The sequence below is a fragment of the Leucoraja erinacea genome, chromosome 13 (genome assembly GCF_028641065.1).
Source record: "Leucoraja erinacea ecotype New England chromosome 13, Leri_hhj_1, whole genome shotgun sequence".
NCBI classification, from domain to species: Eukaryota; Metazoa; Chordata; class Chondrichthyes; order Rajiformes; family Rajidae; genus Leucoraja; species Leucoraja erinaceus.
In genome coordinates this window covers 2,988,075-3,008,480 of record NC_073389.1, presented here as the reverse complement: position 1 = coordinate 3,008,480, position 20,406 = coordinate 2,988,075, and positions in this window count along the sequence as shown.

Below are 20,406 nucleotides of genomic sequence, written 5' to 3'. Positions count from 1 at the left end.
TATTATTATTATTATTATTCCTGATTGCCCACATTCGGCCCATATCCCTCTAAACCTCTCCTAACCATGTACCCGTCCAAATCTCTATATATATAACTAAAACTCTCATCTTGTTTGTTTCTATGTCTGTGATTCTGTCTGTCTGTCTGTCTGTCTGTCTGTCTGTCTGTCTGTCTGTCTGTCTGTCTGTCTGTCTGTCTGTCTGTCTGTCTATGTGCGTGTCTGTCCACATGCTCCCAGAACTACGCCAAAACGGTACACGGTACCTGGGGGTTGTTTTATCAAAGTTTCGTTCAGATTGATGGTATATTTTACAAGTTATTCACATTTTAAACTTTACAAAATCCAGTTTGAAACAAATCACTTGCACTGGCAGTTAGCAGCTATAATGTCACAATGGGATCTAATTTACATAAACTGCCCATCAGCAGTGTTCCACCCCATAATGACATCACAAAGGGATCTCATTTACATTAAAAAAAAACAGCGGCTTCCACCTCACAATTACGTCAATGGGGGTAGGGAGGGAAGGAGGGTGTGACTGAGGGTAGGGGAAAGGAGAGGGAGGGAGAGGTGAGGGAGGGAGTGAGTGCGGGGAGGAGGAGAAGGGAAAGAAGAGGGGGAGCGATTGTTGGGGGATGAGGGGAAATGAGTTGCAACTGTGCAGTTGCGGGCTATAGGTGAGTGGTGGAAAATTGCTTAGGGAGAACAGGGCCCAACGGGTCCTACTTGGTCTAGTATATTACTAAAACTCTCATCTTGTTTGTTACTATGTCTGTGATTCTGTCTGTCTGTCTGTCCATGTGATCCTGAAATTACACCAAAATGGTACATGATAGTGCTGTACACGAGGAGGAGAGGGAGGGAGGGGGAAGGATTGCCGGGGGATGAGGGGAAATGAGCTGCGCCTGCGCAGTTGGGGGCAATGGGTGAGTGGTGAAATATTGCGTTGCGTTGGAGGCATATTTTAAACTTTACAAAACCCCACTTTGACAACATTCACTTGCATGCACTGACAGTTTGCAGCTTATGACTTCACAATGAGATCCCGAATCCCATTTACATAAAAAATTGCTGTTTTCAAAAAAATTCTGTTACAACGTTAACAAAGATGGGACCCAGTGCAATGAGAAATTTGTGACATTGGTGTAAGGAGAGGGAGGGAGTGGGGGAGGAGAGGGGAAAGAAGCGGGAGGGTAAAGAGGAGGGAGAGGGAGTGTTAGGGATGAGGGGAAATGAGCCGTGCCTGCTCAGTTTGGGGCTATGGATGAGTGGTGGAATATTGCGTTGGGGGGAATGGGAACTGGGCCCAATGGATCACATTTGGTCTAGTGTCTTTTAAATGGTTTGTTGAACCTGCCTCAGTTCCTTAAAGACTTCTGGAAGATTTGCTAAGATGCCGAAATGAACTGAATTCCCTCTCCCTGGCACGCCGACGTCACACAGTCCCAGGGAAGTAATGGAAACAAAATATGCTCATGGATATCGGCAACATTTAAATCCTTTTTTGAAGTTTCATAAATGATTCATTCCTAGAGATAATAAAACATCATGAAACTAATTTTATTGTTGAAATTTCATATTTATGTGAAGCTTTCATCAATTTTTAACATCAATTTAACCTTCCCCGACTTGGTGTCTGTAGTGAAGTGATGGCTGTGTTTGAATGTGAGGAATGTGGGCGGCACTCTCTGAGATGTCAACGTCGTATTCCTTGCGCAAGGAGCGAGGGCCAGTGGGAGGATGAACCAAGGGTAATGGCTCCAGCGCCTTCCTTCAAGGTTGGCTGCGGGAAGCTCCCCCGGGACACAGAGATGGCCGGGCGAGGAGAGGAGAGGGGTGTCGGTTTGCGCTCCGATCCAGTCGATGGCAACAGAGGAGGCGCTGTGGGAGCTTGGGGTTTACCGGGATCGGGGGCCGCTCCAGTAGATCAAACGAGCGTACAGCCGGACTTTGGAAATGGCGCAAAATCGTGGCAGCGCCCACATGTGTAAACGTGTAAAAAGAATTTCACAGTGTGGTTGCACATGTGACAAATAAAGCAACATTGGACACGCTAGAGGCAGGAAACATGTTCCCCATGTTGGGGGAGTCCAGAACCAGGGGCCACAGTTCAAGAATAAGGGGGTAAAGCATTGAGAACAGAGATGAGGAAACACTTTTTCTCACAGAGAGTGGTGAGTCTGTGGAATTCTCTGCCTCAGAGAGCGGTGGTGGCAGGTTCTCTGGATGCCTTCAAGAGAGAGCTAGATAGGGCTCTTAAAAATAGCAGAGTCAGGGGATATGGGGAGAAGGCAGGAATGGGGTACTGATTGGGGATGATCAGCCATGACTGGTGGTGCTGGCTCGAAGGGTCGAATGGCCAACTCCTGCACCTATTGTCTATTGTCTATTGCACCATTGATCATGCACCTGGTGAACATTCACCCTCTTCTGCATTGGATCATTGGTTATTTCCTGTTGGATTTAATACCACAAAAATAAATGCTTGAAGCAGGTCCATTTAGTGGAGCGTATATGAATGTGGTGGTGAATGACATTTAGTAATAGTGAGCAGAAATTGAGATTGACGTGGTTTTTGCAAACCAGAAATGATAATGCATTGAACAAGCTAGTAGATAATAAGCTTGACGCCTGGTCATCATTGGCATTATCATGAAGAATTCAAATGGCAAGATGTGCTAAAGAAGGATAGCTCATATCAGAGAGACGCAAGGAGCTACAGATGTTGGAATCGTGCGTTGGAGGAGCTCAGCGGGTCAGGCAGCGTCTGTGGAGGGAATGGACAGAGAGGTTTCTTCACAGCACCAGAGACCCGGGTTTGATCCTGATCTCGGGTGCTGTCTGTGTGGAGTTTGTACATTCTCCCTATGACTGCGTGGGTTTTCTCCGGGTGCTCTGGCTTCCTCCCACATCCCAAAGACGTGCGGGTTTGTAGGTTAATTGGCCCTTTGTAAATTGTCCCTAGTGTGTAGGGAGTGGATGAAAAAGTGGGATAACATAGAACTAGTGTGAATGGGTGATCGATGGGCGGCTTGGACTCGATGGGCCGAAGGGCCTGTTTCCCTGATGTATCTTTCAATAAAAGTTCAAATGCACATAATGCTCAGAATTAACAATGATTCCAAGGCAAACCCAAAGACAGCAGAATAAGTTACCAATGGTAGCAGAAACCAGAAGTAGTGAAACTGAAACAACATGTCATTACTTAATCAGATTAAGGAGAACTAAGCTGAAAGCAGAAATAAATCATTTCTCTTATAAACAGAATGACAGCAAAGTTTTAATTAATCAAGTTAAATAATAGGTCCATTTTCTGATTACTGCAATGTGTTTCCATGCAGTCAGATTCTGAATTAATGTAAATTGCTATCATTTATGCAGCAGGTATTTCAAGATTATTTGTTGTATGTGACGGCTGGTAGGGTGGAAGGTGAGGACAAGGGGGACTCTGCCCTTGTTACGAGTGGGGGGATGGGGAGTGAGAGCAGAGTTATGGGGTATGGAGGAGACCCTGGTGAGAGCCTCATCTATGGTAGAAGAATGAGGACATCTCCGATGCCCTGGTGTGGAACGCCTCATCCTGGGAGCAGATGCGGCGCAGACGGAGGAATTGGGAGTAGGGGATGGAGTCCTTACAGGAAGCAGGGTGGGAAGAAGAGTAGTCTAGAAAGCCATGGTAGTCAGTGGGTTTATAGTGGATGTCGGTCAGTAGTCTATCACCTGCGATGGAGATAGTGAGGTCAAAAAATGGTAGGGAAGTGTCGGAAATGGTTCAGGTGTATTTGAGTGCCGGATGGAAGTTGGTGGTGAAATGGATGAAGTCAGTCAGTTGTGTGCGGGTGCAGGAGGTGGCACCAAAGCAGTCGTCGATGTAGCAGAGGTAGAGGTCGGGGATGGGGCCACGGTGCGTCTCGAACAAGGATTGCTCGACGTAACCGACAAAGAGGCAGGCATAGCTGGGGCCCATGCATGTGCCCATAGCTACGCCTTGTATTTGGAGGAAATGGGAGGAGTCAAACGAAAAGTTATTAAGGCTAAGGACCAGCTCCGCTAGGCGGAGGAGAGTATCAATGGACGGGTATAGGTTGCTTCTCTGGTCGAGGAAGAACCGGAGGGCTTTGAGACCATCCTGGTGGGGGATGGAGGTGTAGAGTGACTGGACGTCCATGGTGAAGATGAGGGGGTGAGGGCCTAGAGAACGGAATTCCTGGAGTAGACGAAGAGGGTGTGAGGTGTCTTGAACATAGGTGGGGAGGGATTTAACCAGGGGGGATAGGACGGAGACAAGGTTTGTGGAAACATGTTTGGTAGGACACGAACAGGCAGAGACAATGGGCCAGGGCTGTCAGGTTTGTGGATTTTGGGGAAAGGTAAAATCGGGCCGTGCGGGGCTGGGGAACAATGAGGTTTGGGAGGGCAGGGAGCCAGAGTAGATGAAACAAGTGATGGTGCTAGAGATGGTGGCCTGGTGCTCGCCTGTGGGGTCATGGTCACAGGGTAAGTAGGAGGAGGTGTCCGAGAGTTGGCGCGTGGCCTCAGCTTTGTAGAGATCAGCGCGCCAAACTACCAAGGGACCCCCCTAAGAATGCTTAGTTTAGTTTAGAGATACAGCATGGAAACAGGCCCTTTGGCCCACCGAGTCCACGCCAACCACCAATCACACACGTTCTATGCTATCCCACTTTCTCATCTATTCCCTACACACTAGGGGCAATTTACAGAGGCCAATTAACCTACACACCATGGATACAAAGAACTGCAGATGCTGGTTTACAAAAAAAAGACACAAAATGTTGGAGTAATTCAATGGGTCAGACAGCATCTCTAGATGATGTTTCGGGTCGGGACCTTTGTCTGAAGCAGGGTCCGGACCTGAAACATAACCTATCCATGTTCTCCAGAGATGCTGCCTGACCCGCTCAATTACTCCAGCACTTTGTGCTTTTTCTGTAAAGCAGCACCTGAGCATGTTTCTGATCTCGATAATGTTTCAAAGAGAAGGAGATGGAATGTGATCTAGCATTGTGTTGGAAGGTGGCAGCTGGATTTAGTTAAATTGGCCGTTATGTGAGCTTTCTAACAAGGCTGGAGCCAGGGAAACAGATGGCTCGCCACCTCTGGTCAATATTACGCCTTCTGATGTCACTTATTATACGCACTGTGCACAGCTGTAATTATGGCACGTTGTCTACCTCCCTGGAATTTTAAACAGCTCCTTTACCAGCGGTTGTGCTGCAAAGAGCAACAACGGTACTGAATTTTGTCTGCCTATCTGAAATAAGAAGCATTTCTTCAGCTAATATTTTTGTTCCAATGGTGGGAAGTCTTTAGACTTTAGTGTTACAGTGTGGAAACAGGCCCTTCGGCCCGCCCAGTCCGTGCTGACCAACGTATTACCCCATACACTAGGACTATCCTACACACTAGGGACAATTTTACAGAAACCAATTAACCTACAGACATGTACGTCTGTGGAATGTGGGAGGAAACCGGAGCTCCTGGATAAAAACACACAGGGAGAACGTACATAACTCCGTACAGACAGCACCCGTAGTCAGGATCGAACCCGGGTCTCTGGCGCTGTAAGGCAGCAACTCTGCCGCTATGTCAGTGTGCCACCCATAGTTAACACCCAGTAACATGCTTTTGATTTCCCTACCAGTTTGAGGCACTCTTCGAGTCTCTAGAAAGCCTCTGCCCCATTGCGGACTTTGAACTTTGTCTCTGGAACTGATGCGCTACAACGCTGAGAACTACTGTATTTCCCGGCAATGAAGACGTACCCCCATTTTGAGTTGTTAAATTTTGCAAAAAGGCAGGATCAAGGGTTTGGTTCAAGGAGGCAATGAGGACCGGGAGCCTTCAGCTTCACCTGCCCCACAATGTACTGTGTGGTTCAGGTCCGAGGGACGGGGACTTCCTGGCTCAGGGTGATCACATAATGGGGAGAGAGAGAGAGAGAGAGAGAGAGAGAGAGAGAGAGAGAGAGAGAGAGAGGAGAGGGAGAGAGAGATAGATAGAGGGAGAGGGAGGGAGAGAGAGAGAGAGAGAGGGAGAGAGAGAGGGAGAGAGAGAGAGAGAGAGAGAGAGAGAGAGAGAGAGAGAGAGAGAGAGGAGAGAGGGAGAGAGAGAGAGAGAGAGAGAGAGAGAGAGAGAGAGAGAGGGAGAGAGAGAGAGAGAGAGGGAGAGAGAGAGAGAGAGAGAGGGAGGGGGAGAGAGAGAGAGAGAGAGAGAGAGAGAGAGAGAGAGAGAGGAGAGAGAGAGAGAGGGAGGGAGAGAGAGAGAGAGAGAGAGAGAGAGAGGGAGAGAGAGAGAGAGAGAGAGAGAGAGAGAGAGAGAGAGAGAGAGAGGTGGCTGGCTGGCGGGCGGGCCGACAGAAAGCACTGAGGTGGCGGCTGGTTCCGTTGTCCGGTCCTGGCGGCTGCAGGGAGCCACCCGGGCTACTTCCATCCCCGGCCACAATGCGGTGGCTCCGTGCCCGGAGCGCCGCGGCAGCGGTGAGTGAATGATTGCTGGCATGATCCCCGACCCCCTCCTTCTCAACGCTCCTGCCCTCCCCGCATCTTTACCCCTGGCAGCCCAGCCAAGTTTACTACTTTGTGCAGCCCAGGTCGTGCTGACGTGGGCAAGACTCCCCACACGCTGTGGAAAGGAACTCCCCTCCCCACAGCGGCGCTGTCCTTTTACAGTCACTTCCCACTTCACACAGTTCCAGGGTCGAAGGCGTGGCAGGTTCTGCGGAGTCGTCGCTACAAGAGTGGCATTGCTTGGCCTAACCTTCGGCCTCCAAGACACAGGTAAATTTTCAGGCCTTATTTTAGAGTAAAAAATACCGCCTTGGACTCTGGGAAATAGGTATATTCTGCACTCTGTATCTTCCCCTTTGCTCAACATATTGTACTTGAGTTTGACCTGATTGTATTTATGTTTAGTGATATCTATTATGTTTGGACGGCATGCAAAACAAGGATTTCCACTCATTTTGTTCATGCTGGAATCATGAGCAAAACACAAAGTGCTGGAGGAACTCAGCGATTCAGGCAGCATCTGTGGAGGGAACGGACAGGAGGCGTTTTGGGTTGGGACCCTCCAGGTGAAGAGTCATCCGTCCATTCCTTGAGTTCCAGAGACCGGGATTTGATCCCGACCTCGGGCTCTGGCTGTGTGTGGAGATTGCCTTTCTCCCTGTGACCACATGGGTTTTCCCAGGTGCTCCGGTTTCCTCCCACATCCCAAAGACATGCAGGATTGGAGGTTAATTGGCCTCTGTAAATCACTGTAAATTGGCTCTCTGTAAAAGAACTATTATGAACAGGTGATTGATGGTCGGTGTGCTCAGTTGGCTGAAGGGCCTGTTTCTGTGCTGTATCTCTATAGTCTAAAATATGAAGGTAACCAGACTACAATAGACCAAAACCAAAGTCTATACTGCAACCAAAACAAAGTATTTTTAGATGAAGGTTCCCAACCCAAAACGTCACCCATTCTTTTTCTCCAGAGATGCTGCCTAATCCACTGTGTTAACCCGCCATTTTGTGTCTAGAAACATAGAAACTTAGAAACATAAAAAATAGGTGCAGGAGTGGGCCATTCGGCCCTTCGAGCCTGCACCGCCATTCAATATGATCATGGCTGATCATCCAACTCAGTATCCCATACCTGCCTTCTCTCCATACTCCCCTGATCCCTTTAGCCACAAGGGCCACATCTAACTCCCTCTTAAATATAGCCAATGAACTGGCCTCAACTATCTTCTGTGGTAGAGAATTCCACAGATTTACCATTCTCAGTGTAAAAAATGATTTTCTCATCTCAGTCCCCTTTATCCTTAAACTGTGACCCCTTGTTCTGGACTTCCCCAACATCGGGAATAATCTTCCTGTATCTAGCCTGTCCAACCCCTTAAGAATTTTGTACGTTTCTATCTCAATCTTCTAAATTCTAGCGAGTACAAGCCGAGTCTATCCTGTCTTTCTTCATATGAAAGTCCTGACATCCCAGGAATCAGTCTGGTGAACCTTCTCTGTACTTCCTCTATGGCAAGAATGTCTTTCCTCAGATTAGGAGACCAAAACTGTACGCAATACTCCAGGTGTGGTCTCACCAAGACCCTGTACAACTGCAGTAGAACCTCCCTGCTCCTATACTCAAATCTATCTTTGGTATATACTATCAACTGCAGTTCCTTGTGTCGGGGTCAAGGAAAGCGCGTTCACATCACAGCCCTTTTTCCACCAATCTTTCCACCACCACGCACAAGAAGCGCAAGACAGACACCATTGTATGCAGATGCCGAGAAGTGTGTTTAGCTCTGGCTGAACAACTTCTAATCCTGTGCGTTGACTCGATAAGAAGATGTTCCTTGTGTTGCTGCATTATCTGGAGTGGTTCTGATTCAAACATAAATGCTACTATCTCTGAGCTAAAGTCCTTCTTATTGAAGGCAAGAATCCCAGTAAAAATAGATCTGCAGGGTTTATTTCCTGGCAGCCCAAGCCAAACGACAAAACAGCAGTGTGATTCTATGTTCCTATTAACCTCTAACAAAATACTGAAGGCGCTATAGGTGCATCAAATCCAGGACAAACAGACTCAGGAATAGTTGCTTTCCGAGAATTATATCTACTATAAATTCAAATTCACACATGCACTGACTACACCGCCCAACACGGACTTCCATCTGTATATATGTATGTAGCGCCACAGAATTTGTGCACCAATTCCCCCCCCCCCCCATCTCCCTTCTGTTTTTTGTTTTTTCTGTTTCTTGTTTTTTGTGCTAAATTGTATGTATGCACTGAGTACGAGCAGCTTTCAGTTTCACTGTACATGTATAGTGACAATAAATGGCATATCATCATATCATATCATATCATATCATATCATAGCATATCATATCATGTGTATTTCTTGCTATTGATTGGAAAAGCTCCAATCCAATTCCTATCTCGATCAAACAACGAGAGGTTGTGGGTCTAAAAAGTCAGTGGCAAATCACAAATACATTGTGCATTTTGCAGCACATCGAGGATTTCAATCATACACTTTCATGCACGTAACATGTTTGCATGCAAAACACGCATGACGTGTAAAGATGATGCCAATCTATTACAGGAAGGGTGTGGAGGCTTTGGAGAGGGTGCAGAGGAGGCTTCCAGAAAGCTGTCTGGATTAGGGGCTATTAGCTATTAGGAGAAGTTGGACAGACTTGGAGAGTTTTCTCTGGATTGTCGGAGGCTGTGGGAAGACCTGATAGAAGCGTATAACATGATGGGAGACATAGTCACAGTCAGAAATGTCAAAGACTAGAGAGCACAGCTTTAAGGTCAGAGGCGGAAAATTTAAAATAGATGTGCGAGCATGTTTCTTACGCAGAGAGTGATGGGTGCCTGGAACATGCTGCAGGGGTGGTGGTGTGGGCAGATATAACAGTGGCGTTTAAGTGGCTATCAGATACAAGGAACAGCAGACGATAGTTTACAAAAAAAGGCACGGAGTGCTGGAGTAACTCGGCAGGTCAAGCAGCATTCTAGAGAATGCCCTGGCCCTGGTCTGATGAAGGATCCTGACCAGAAACGTCACCTATGATTTGGATGAAGGAATTCAAAGTAACATTAGCAAATTTGCAGATGACACAAAGCTGGGTGGCAGTGAGAACTGTGAGGAGGATGCTATGAGAATGCAGGGTGACTTGGACAGGTTGGGGGAGTGGGCAGATGCATGGCAGATGACGTTTAATGCGGATTAATGTGAGGTTATCCACTTTGGTAGCAAAAACAGGAAGGCAGATTACTATCTAAATGGCGTCATGTTGGGAAAAGGAGAAGCACAACGGGATCTGGGGGTCCTTGTTCATCAGTCTATGAAAGTAAGCATGCAGGTACAGCAGGCAGTGAAGAAAGCAAATGGCATGTTGGCTTTTATAACAAGAGGAATCGAATATAGGAGCAAAGAGGTCCTTCTGCAGTTGTACAGAGCCCTAGTGAGACCACACCTGGAGTATTGTGTGGAGTTTTGGTCCCCTAATTTGAGGAAGGACATTCTTGCTATTGAGGGAGTGCAGCGTAGGTTTACAAGGTTAATTCCCGGGATGGCGGGACTGTCATATGCTGAGATAATGGAGCAGCTGGGCTTGTACACTCTGGAGTTTAGGAGGATGAGAGGGAATCTCATTGAAACATATAAGATTGTTAAGGGCTTGGACACACTAGAGGCAGGAAACATGTTCCCGATGTTGGGGGAGTCCTGAACCAGGGGGGCCACAGTTTAAGAATAAGGAGTAAGCCATTTAGAACGGAAACCAGGAAACACTTTTTCTCACAAAGAGTGGTGAGTCTGTGGAATTGTCTGTCTCAGAGGGCGGTGGAGGCAGGTTCTCTGGATGCTTTCAAGAGGGAGCTAGATAGGGTTCTTAACAATAGTGGAGTCAGGGGGTATGGGGAGAAGGCAGGAACGGGGTACTGATTGTGGATGATCAGCCATGATCACATTGAATCTGGCTCGAAGGGCCAAATGGCCTACTCCTGCACTTATTGTCTATTGTCTATTGTCTATCCATGTTCTCCAGAGAGTGCCTTGTTTCAAATTGAAGGGTCCCGACCCGAAACGTCATCTGTCCATTCCTTCCACCGATGCTGCCTGACCCGCTGAGTTCCTCCAGCACTTTGTGTTTTTCTGAAGACTCCAGCATCTGCAGTTCCTCATGTCTCCTCTAAACTCTAACACTTGATGTAATATGCTAGCACGTTGCGGTCACTTTTACCCAGGGCCCCTTTACAATAACATGACTAAATTAATGATTTTCATTGTTACACAGTACCTGTTTGCCAATCATTTCCCCAACATAACTATCTAAAAATCTCTCCTCTACAGTCCAGGAATTCTTTGAATACATTTTAGGTATAAATTTCATTTGCCCGTGGATATGTACAGTAAATGATGTCGTCTCTAATTACTGCATGATCTTTGTTATGTACAGCTCTAATTTCCCCATTTATACAATGCCATCTGTTTTACAATTTCATTATCATTGGTCATGCTTATTGTATGTATGGGCATGAAAGCCGTTGGCCTTCATTGAATAGCCTTCTTTCTAAATGTGCGCGGCATTTTAAGGTAACGTGAGATACATTTCCCAGATATTTAAAATCGTTTTGTAGCCAACTAGATTGACTCAATCATTATTTTAACTCACGTGAATTGATCATCTGAAGGTAATCTGCAGTCTTTTGCACTGATTTTAAATGACTGTCAAATATCTTAACCTGTTCAAGAAGGAACTGCAGATGCTGGAAAATCGAAGGCAGACAAAATTGCTGGCGAAACTCAGCGGGTGCGGCAGCATCTATGGAGCGAAGGAAATAGGCAACGTTTCAGCCGAAAAAAAAAAAAAAAATGAAATGATTCAATTTATTGTCATTGTCAGTGTACAGTACAGAGACAACGAAATGCATTTTTAGCATCTCCCTTGAAAGGGAGACACAGGGCGTCGCGGTGTGCCCGCGCCTGCCGCCATAACATTCCATTACAGGCAAAGGTGGGTGAAGTGTCTTGCCCAAGGACACAACGACAGTATGCACTCCAAGCGGGATTTGAACCGGCTACCTTCCGGTCGCCAGCCGAACTCTTAGCCCATTGTGCTATCTGTCGTCCCGAAACCCTTCTTCTGACAGATGGGTTGGGGGGTGCGGGGAGAAGAAAGGAAAAAGGAGGAGGAGGAGGAGCCCGAGGGCTGAGGGAGAGATAGGAAGGGGAGGAGACAGCAAGGGCTAACAAAATTGGGAGAATTCAATGTTCATGCCCCCAGGATACAGACTGCCCGAGCGGAATATGAGGTGCTGTTCCTCCAATTTCCGGTGCTGCTCGCTCTGGCCATGGAGGAGGCCCAGGACAGAGAGGTCGGATATGGAGTGGGAGGGGGAGTTGAAGTGCTGAGCCACCGGGAGGTCAGGTTGTAACCTGTATAGTGCATCAACTCTGGCAAGAATACAAGGACTATGTCCACCATGGACAAGTGCTGGGATAGATTGAAAGATACTGTGTGGACATAATTATTAGGCATATGTTAGTGATTCTAGACAATTATATTGGGTAATACCATTATGTTAGGGCCTCACTACAGAGGGCTTATAAGCTGCACATGCTGTTCAAGACTTCTAGCTGTGTACATGGTCCAGATGCATGGGTGACACAGTGGCGCAGCGGGTAGAGCCACTGCCTCACAGCGCCAGAAACCCCGGTTCAATCCTGACCTCGGGTGCTTTCTGTGTGGGGTTTACATGTTCTCTCTGTGATCGTGTGGGTTTCTTCCGGTTGCTCTGGTTACCGCCCACATCCCATAGACGTGCGGGTTTGTAGGCCTCTGTAAATTGCCCCTAGTGGGTAGGGAGAGGATGAGAAAGTGGGATAACATAGAACTTGTGTGATTGATGGTCGGCACGGGCTTGGTGGGCCGAAGGGCCTGTTTCCACGTTATATCTTTCACTCAATCAAATTGGTGGACTCCAAAACAATGTCCAACATCCCCTCAAGGCAAAGACACATCTGATGCCAGCATGCAGACCATCTACAGAGAGGTTGGACATGTGTCGATGCATGGTTTAAGGATGGCTAATCGGGTGAAACTTTTCTTGGCTTTGACAGAATCACACCTTTTTAAAAGTAAAGAAAATAAATACTTAAAGTTTAAGTCATTGCGCAATGTTAATTGTTGATGACAGTTTAATTGTCCACTCCATATGCGTACACTTCAAGCGATGATTTTGTTGGTGATATTTATTTGTGAAATGTTCTGGTTGGCAAGGGATTTGCAGAATAATCAATGGCATGGGACAAGCAAATAAACTGACTCTTGTGAGAGTGAGGCAGAATCTTCAAAAGTTATCAAAGAGTTTGTGTGAAGTCTTTTGAGGAAGTCCCTAATTTGAGGAAACACATTCTTGCTATTGATGGAGTGCAGCGTAGGTTCTCCAGGTTAATTCCCTGGATGGCGGGACTGTCATATGTTGAAAGAATGGAGCGACTGGGCTTGCATTCACTGGAATTTAGAAGGATGAGAGGATATATTATATAATTTAGAATGGTCTATGTTTAGAAACATATAATTTTCGAGGGATTGGACAGGTTAGATGCAGGAAACATTTTGGCGATGTTGGGGGAAGTTCAGAATCAGGGGCCACAATTTAAGAATAAGGGGTAGGCCATTTAGGACTGAGATGAGTAAAACCTTTTTCACACAGAGAGCTGTGAATTTGTGGAATTCTCTGCCACAGAAGCCAGTGGAGGCCGATTCACTGGATGCATTCAAAAGAGTTAGATAGAGCCCTTTGGGCTAGCGGAATCAAGGGGTATAGGGAGAAGGCAGGAACGGGGTACTGATTGTGGATGATCAGCCATGATCACATTGAATGGCGGTACAGGCACGAAGGGCCGAATGGTCTACTCCTGCACCTATTGTCTATGTATCTAAGTCTGTTGAGGATCACATGATCTGACTCAGAGAAACATTCCATGGCCTATGTTGGCAAACTGTTATTTGAGATTCAGATAACGACTATGAACAGAAATCCATTGGAAATAACTTTCAGACAAGCTTTCAAATTAAATTCAACAACTGGAATTCAGAGAAACGAGAGCGATTTTGGCACTGAAGAAGGCATTTGGTCCATGTAACATTGTTAGATATTTATTTTGTCATAAGGTCATAAGTAATAGCAGTAGATTTAGGCCATTTGGCCCATCAAGTCTACTCCGCCATTCAATCATGGCTGATCTATCTCTCCCTCCTAACCCCATTCTCCTGTCTTCTCCCCATAACCTCTGACACCTGACATCTTTTAGACCTGCAGCTCCGTTGAGGCGAGCCAGGCCAACGTGTCATCGTGCAGGTCAATCAGACCTCGTTCACCATTCGGTGGCTGGTGTTTGGGGCAACTGGTGACCATGTGCTCCACTGTCTGTGTTGGGTCCCCACACTCGCAGGAGGCGCTGTCCATGAGGCCCCACCTCTACATCGCTACTCCATAGTGTCCTCCATGTACTAATCAAGAATCTATCTATCTCAGCCTTCAAAATATCCACTGATATTTACTTTGTGATACTTGCGTTTAACGGCGGCACATTGGTGCAGCGGGTAGAGCTGCTGCCTCACAGCACCAGAGACCGGGTTCAATCCCGACCTTTGCTAGCTGTCTGTGTGGAGTTTGCACGTTCTCCCTGTGACCACATGGATTTCCTCCAGGTACTCCGGCTTCATCCCACATCCTAGAGACGTGCGGGTTTGTAGGTTAATTGGCCCTCTGTAAATTACCCCTAGTGTTAAGGAAGTGGATGAGAAAGTGGGATAACATAGAACTAGTGTGAATGGGTGATTGATGGTCAGTGTGGAATCAATGGGCAGAAGGGCCTGTTTCCATGCTGTATCTCCAAAACTAAACTAAAATAACACTAAATGAGAGTAATGCCCCTGTCCCACTTAGGAAACCTGAACGGAAACCTCTGAAGAGACTTTGCGCCCCACCTAAGGTTTCCGTGCGGTTCCCGGAGGTTGTGGGTGGTTGCCGGAGGTTGCAGGTAGTGGAAGCAGGTAGGGAGACTGACAAAAGCCTCCGGGAACCTGCGGGAACTGCACGGAAGCCTTGGGTGGGGTGCAAAGTCTCCAGAGGTTTCCGTTCAGGTTTCCTAAGTGGGACAGGGGCATAAGATGTCTGCAAGACGAATGAGTAGTTATGATTACTTTCACCTGAGGAAGAATTCAAAGCATAGCATATAATTATAAACTAGGCCAATTTCTAGTATATATCAAATCAAGAATGTTAGTTCTCAGAATGTGGACTTTTTGTTTCTCTTTATGCACAGACGTGAGGTGAAATTATTTCATTCTTTTCAAAAGCACCAACTAAAACCCTTCAACCATCTCTATTTCTCCAAACCTATATTCGAGTTGCAGTAACACTGCAAGAGAAACAGGCTCTTCGGCCCAACTCACCATGCTGACCGTGATGCCAATCTAAGCTAGTTCCACCTGCCCGTGTTTGGCCCACATATTGTTTATTCATCTGAAGAACTAGTCCGTCTGAAGAAGGGTCTCCAGAGATGCTGCCTGTACCGCTGAGTTACTCCAGCCTTTTGTGTCTCCCTATTGTTTCGTTCAATTACTTTAGTTTATTGTCATGTGTACTGAGATTCAGTGAAAAGCTTTTTTGTTGCGTGTTATCTAGTCTAGGGAAATACTATACATGATTACAATCGAGCCGTCCACAGTGTACAGATACAGGATAAAGGGGATAATGTATAGTGCAAGATAAAGTCCAGTAAATCTGATTAAAGATAGACCGAGGGACTCCAATGAGGTGGGTGGAAGGTCAGAACTACTCTCTAGTTGGTAATAGGATGGTTCAGTTGCCTGAAAACAGCTGGGAAGAAACTGTTTAAGAAGGAACTGCAGATGCTGGAAAATCGAAGGTAGACAAAAATGCTGGAGAAACTCAGCGGGTGAAGCAGCATCTATGTAGCGAAGGAAATAGGCAACGTATCGGGTCTGAAGAAGGGTTTCGACCTGAAACGTCGCCTTTTTCCTTCGCTCCATAGATGTCACCTCACCCGCTGAGTTTCTCCAGCATTTTGTCTACCTGGGAAGAAACTGTCCCCGAATCTGGAGTTTGTGTGCTGCAGTTTTCTCACCTCATGCTCTCTCATATCTCATATCTCCAGCAAAACTGGGACGTTATTGCAGGCAATCTGCCAGCTTGCTTCACGTTTGTTTGACAATTAAAAGACAGGTGCATGGGCGGGAAACGTTTGGAAGGATATGGGCCAAACGCAGGCAACTTAGCTGTGGCATCCTAGTCGGCATGGACAAGTTGGGCCAAAGGACATGGATCCGTGCCGTATAAATCTATGACTCCACTGTAATAACCCATATATTTCCTCTCTCTGTCACCGACCAACAGTGGAACAGTATTGCAACGGGGTAAATTCCTGCATTTAACCAGGGTTTTGGAATCCTGTAATCATCTCGAGGTTTGAGCTCAGATCCCATCACAGCAGCTGGGAGCTTGAATTTGGTCAATTTAGTATCAGGAATAAATCCAGCATTGGTAATGATAACCATAGCATATCACTTTCTCCTGAAACCCCATCTGCTCCACTAACAATGTCCCTAAGGGGAGGAAATCTGTCCAGCTTGTATGGTCTGGACTCCAAACTATAGCAATACAGTTAACCCTTGACTGCCCTCTGCAAAGATGCGGGGAACCCTGGGGTGTATAAAACAACTCGATCTATCTCTGGTGATCTGAATGGAACAGGCAGAGTCAGTCTTGGCACAAACGTGGCTCATTAGGTTGGAAAGGGTGCAGGAGAGATTCACCAGCATGTCACCCGGGCTTGTGGGTTTGTGTTATAGTGAGAGGTTGGATAGGCTGGGACATTTTGCTTTGGAGCTTAGGAGGCTGAGGGGTCACCGTATTGAGGTGTACATGATCATGAGGGGCACAGATAAAGTGATTGGTGTAGGATAGGAGGAACATTTAGAAAACTGTGACCAGCTTCTTCCCAAACAACCTTGAACACTACCAACACCAACTAAACGACCAGCTACAAACTGTCTCAGTTGCACTAGGGACTTCAGGCTTTTGTTTTTCACTAATATTGTATTTTAATTTATCAAATTTTCTTTTGTTTACAATGTAGAACCAAGGAACGTCAAATGCTGGTTTACATAAAAAGACACAAAGTGCTGGAGTAACTCAGTGGGTCAGGCAGCACCTCTGGGCAACATGGATAGGTAACGTTTCATGTCGCCTTGATAGAAGACTTTGCACATTCATCCTAACTCTTCCCCTCATGATCTTGTACACTCGAGATGATCATCGCTCAGCCTCCTGTGCTCCAACTGCAGATTTATTCTATTCATCCAGTAAGATCATTAGAAATAAACATAATAGTCCAAGAATTCCCTGATTAAATGAAACATTTTGAATTTTGTTTTACAATAAACTGTGATAGAACCTTGGGCAGCACGATGGCGCTGCGGTAGAGTTGCTGCCTTACAGCGCCAGAGACCCGGGTTCGATCTCGACTACAGGTGCTGTCTGTACGGAGTTTGTACGTTCTCCCCGTGGCCATATGAATTTTCTCCTTTGTAGGTTAATTGGCTTGGTGTGTAAAAAAAATAATTGTCCCCATTGTGTGTAGGACAGTGTTAATGTGCCATGTCTCTCTGGTCAGTATGGACTCTGTGGGCCGAACGGCCTGTTTCCACGCTGTAAGCTAAACTAAGAACATGACATTTTACGTTCACACCAAAGCCAACAACTGTATTGCAACTTTTAAAAATAGCTATAAACTAGGAAGTACCATTCAAATATATCCCCCCCCCCCCCCCCCCCCCCCCGCTATAGGTTTATTATTGTCATCAAAGATTATAGAGCAGAGCAAGATAGACCACTCCTCCGAAATCCAATGGGCTGACGTGTAGTACGTAACGGAACGTCACGGCCGCCATTTGTTGATGCCAAACGCCACATCTTTGGAAGCAGGGACGGACTCCACAGTTTTACAATCTGCTCTTATATCAGGTCGCAGGGAAAAGCAGAGATACTAGAGGCTCCTCTAGTATCTTTGGGGGAAGAGGACGTTTCCTCCAGGGCTGATTCTCGGTCCCCCCCCACCGATACCAGATGAAGGCGGCCGGCGGGAGAGCCTCAAGCGTCGACGCTCCCGAAGGAGGCAGCGGGCGGGCAATGCTCCTCTAGTATCTTTGGTGTAATCCGTTCCAAAGATTGATCCATTCTATCATCTTTGGTGTAATCAGTGTTGTAGGGGACAGTGTTTTATACAGCATCCATCACTTCACATATTTAGTTCATATTATTGTAAATTTTATTAATATCATTATAAATTGCTGCTCAATAAAATGGCGTCATGTCATACCCATGTCATACTACGCTTTTTTCGCAGAGTGGCGCATCTTGCTCTGCTCTATAATCTTTGATTGTCACTATCTACTATGAAAAACTTCTGTTTGTGTGCTATCCAGTCAAATCAAATCGCACTATGTCAAGTGTTTAATTGTCACATGGACCAACGTACCATCTACTTGCGGCAACACTAGAGGCCTGTAAATACAGCACTCAGTAGATAACACAGTACTCGATCGATCGAGCCACACACAAGTACAGCAGGTAGAACAAAGAGTAAAATACCACAATGCACAATATCGTGCTATAGCAGAGGTCGGCAACCTTGTTCTGCATAGGGGCCGGGACGCATGTCTGTGAGCGGATGGCGGGCCACATCTATCACGTGTACACATGGATCCCGCTCCCACCCCGCCCCAGGATGGCAAGCATCAAATCACATGTTCACAGAAGGTAGACAAAAATGCTGGAGAAACTCAGCGGGTGAGACAGCCTCATGCAATGCTTGCATGTCTCACCCGCTGAGTTTCTCCAGCATTTTTGTCTACCTTTGATTTTTCCAGCACCTGCAGTTCTTTCTTAAACGTGTTCACAGAAGGTGCGCAGCCGTGCCGGCGGCTTTGCGAACGATGCGGTAGAGACAGAGCTCGGCGCTTGGCGCTCAGCGGGCTGGATGATTACGAGAAAAAAAATCCGCCTGCGAGCCGGATGATTTCGGATTACGGATCGCATTCAGCCGTAGGTTGCCAACCCCTGTGCTATAGTGTCACAGTTGCAGAGAAAGTGCAGTTAAAAATAAGTGCCGGGGTTGCAATTATGTAGGTTGGAAGATGGAGACTAGACCCTTATGGGCCTGTCCCATTGAGGTGACTTTTTGGGCGATTACAGGAGACTCTGTGGTTGCCACATGGTCCCACATGTTCACGGGTGGTTGCCGGGGAGTCGCCTTCATGGTCGTGAGGAGTTCCGGCATTCTCGGAACTAGTCACGGCTTCATTCTGATCGCCGCTAATTTGGCGTAGGTTTCCGCCGGTGCTGACCGGTGAATTTCAGTGGCTCATTGGAAAAAAACATGAACAGTAGTTTCCAGAACCAAAGATAATCGACCGTTAATGGCACAGCCATGTATCTCTGGAATCTTAAAAGTCGTCTCCACTCCTTCTCCCCACTCCATCTCCCCTTTCTCCCCCCCTCTCCTCCTTTTTTTAAAGGAAGTGGCACTTCCCGTACACTGTGCTTTCACCATCTTAATTACAGCGCCAACCTTCCTGTTCATCACGGTGTGTGTCTGTATCACCTTGGCTTTTGCACCGTATGAATTTCACTCAGACAGCGCTCCCCCCGCTTGCACCTGTCCCTTGACTATATAACTGGCTGGTGAAGGAAGCAATGTGTGTATGTGTGTTCCAGTTGCCGGGTTTTCAGCAACTGGCTACGACTTGACAATCGCTGGCAGTCACCTGAAGAAATCGCCTAAGTGGGACAGGCCCATTAGCTTATGAGAGGTCCATTTAGTAGTTTGATGACTGCGGAGATGAAGTTGCTTTTTCACCCCAGTCATTCCCTCTTCTCCCCTCTCCAGTCGGGCAGAAGATACAGAAGGTTGAAAGCACATACCCACAGTCTCAGGAACAGCTTCTTCCACAAAGTTATCAGGCTTCTGAACGACCCTCCCATAAGCTAGGGTGGGCTCCCGATCTTCCAACCAACCTCATTATTGGATATTGGACTTTTTCGCTGGAACTAATGCTACAGTTCTCTATATTCTGCACTCTGGTATTTTTCTCATTGATGGCGGAAGATTGCTTGTCCGACTGGAGGCCTGTGACTACTGGGTGCCTCTGCCTCAGGGTTCGGTGCTGGGTCCGTTACTGTTTGTCATCTACATCAATGATTCGGATGAGAACATACAGGGCAAGATTAGCAAATTTGCTGATGATACAAAAGTTAATGGTAGACAAAAATGCTGGAGAAAACTCAGCGGGTAAGTCTTCCTTCGATTTTCCAGCATCTGCTGTTCCTACTTAAACATACAAAAGTTAGTGGTTTTGCAGATAGTGACGATGGTTGTGAAAGATTGCAGCGGGATCTGGATCGAGTGGCCAGGTGGGTGGAGGAATGGTTGATGGAATTTATTACAGAGAAGTGTGAGGTGTTGCATTTTGGGATGTCGAACAAGGGCAGGACCTACACAGTGAATGGTCGGTCTCTGGGTAGTGTTGTAGAGCAGAGGGATGTAGGAGTACATGGTTCCTTGAAGGTTGAGTCGCAGGTAAATAAGTTGGTCAAAAAGGCTTTTGGCATTTTGGCCTTCATCAGTCAGAGTATTGAGCATAGACATTGGGAGGTCATGTTGCAGTTGTATAAGACGTTGGTGAGATCGCATTTAGAATATTGTGTTCAGTTCTGGGCACCATGTTATACGAAAGATATTGTCAAGCTTGAAAGGGTTCAGAAAAGATTTACGAGGATGTTGCCAGGA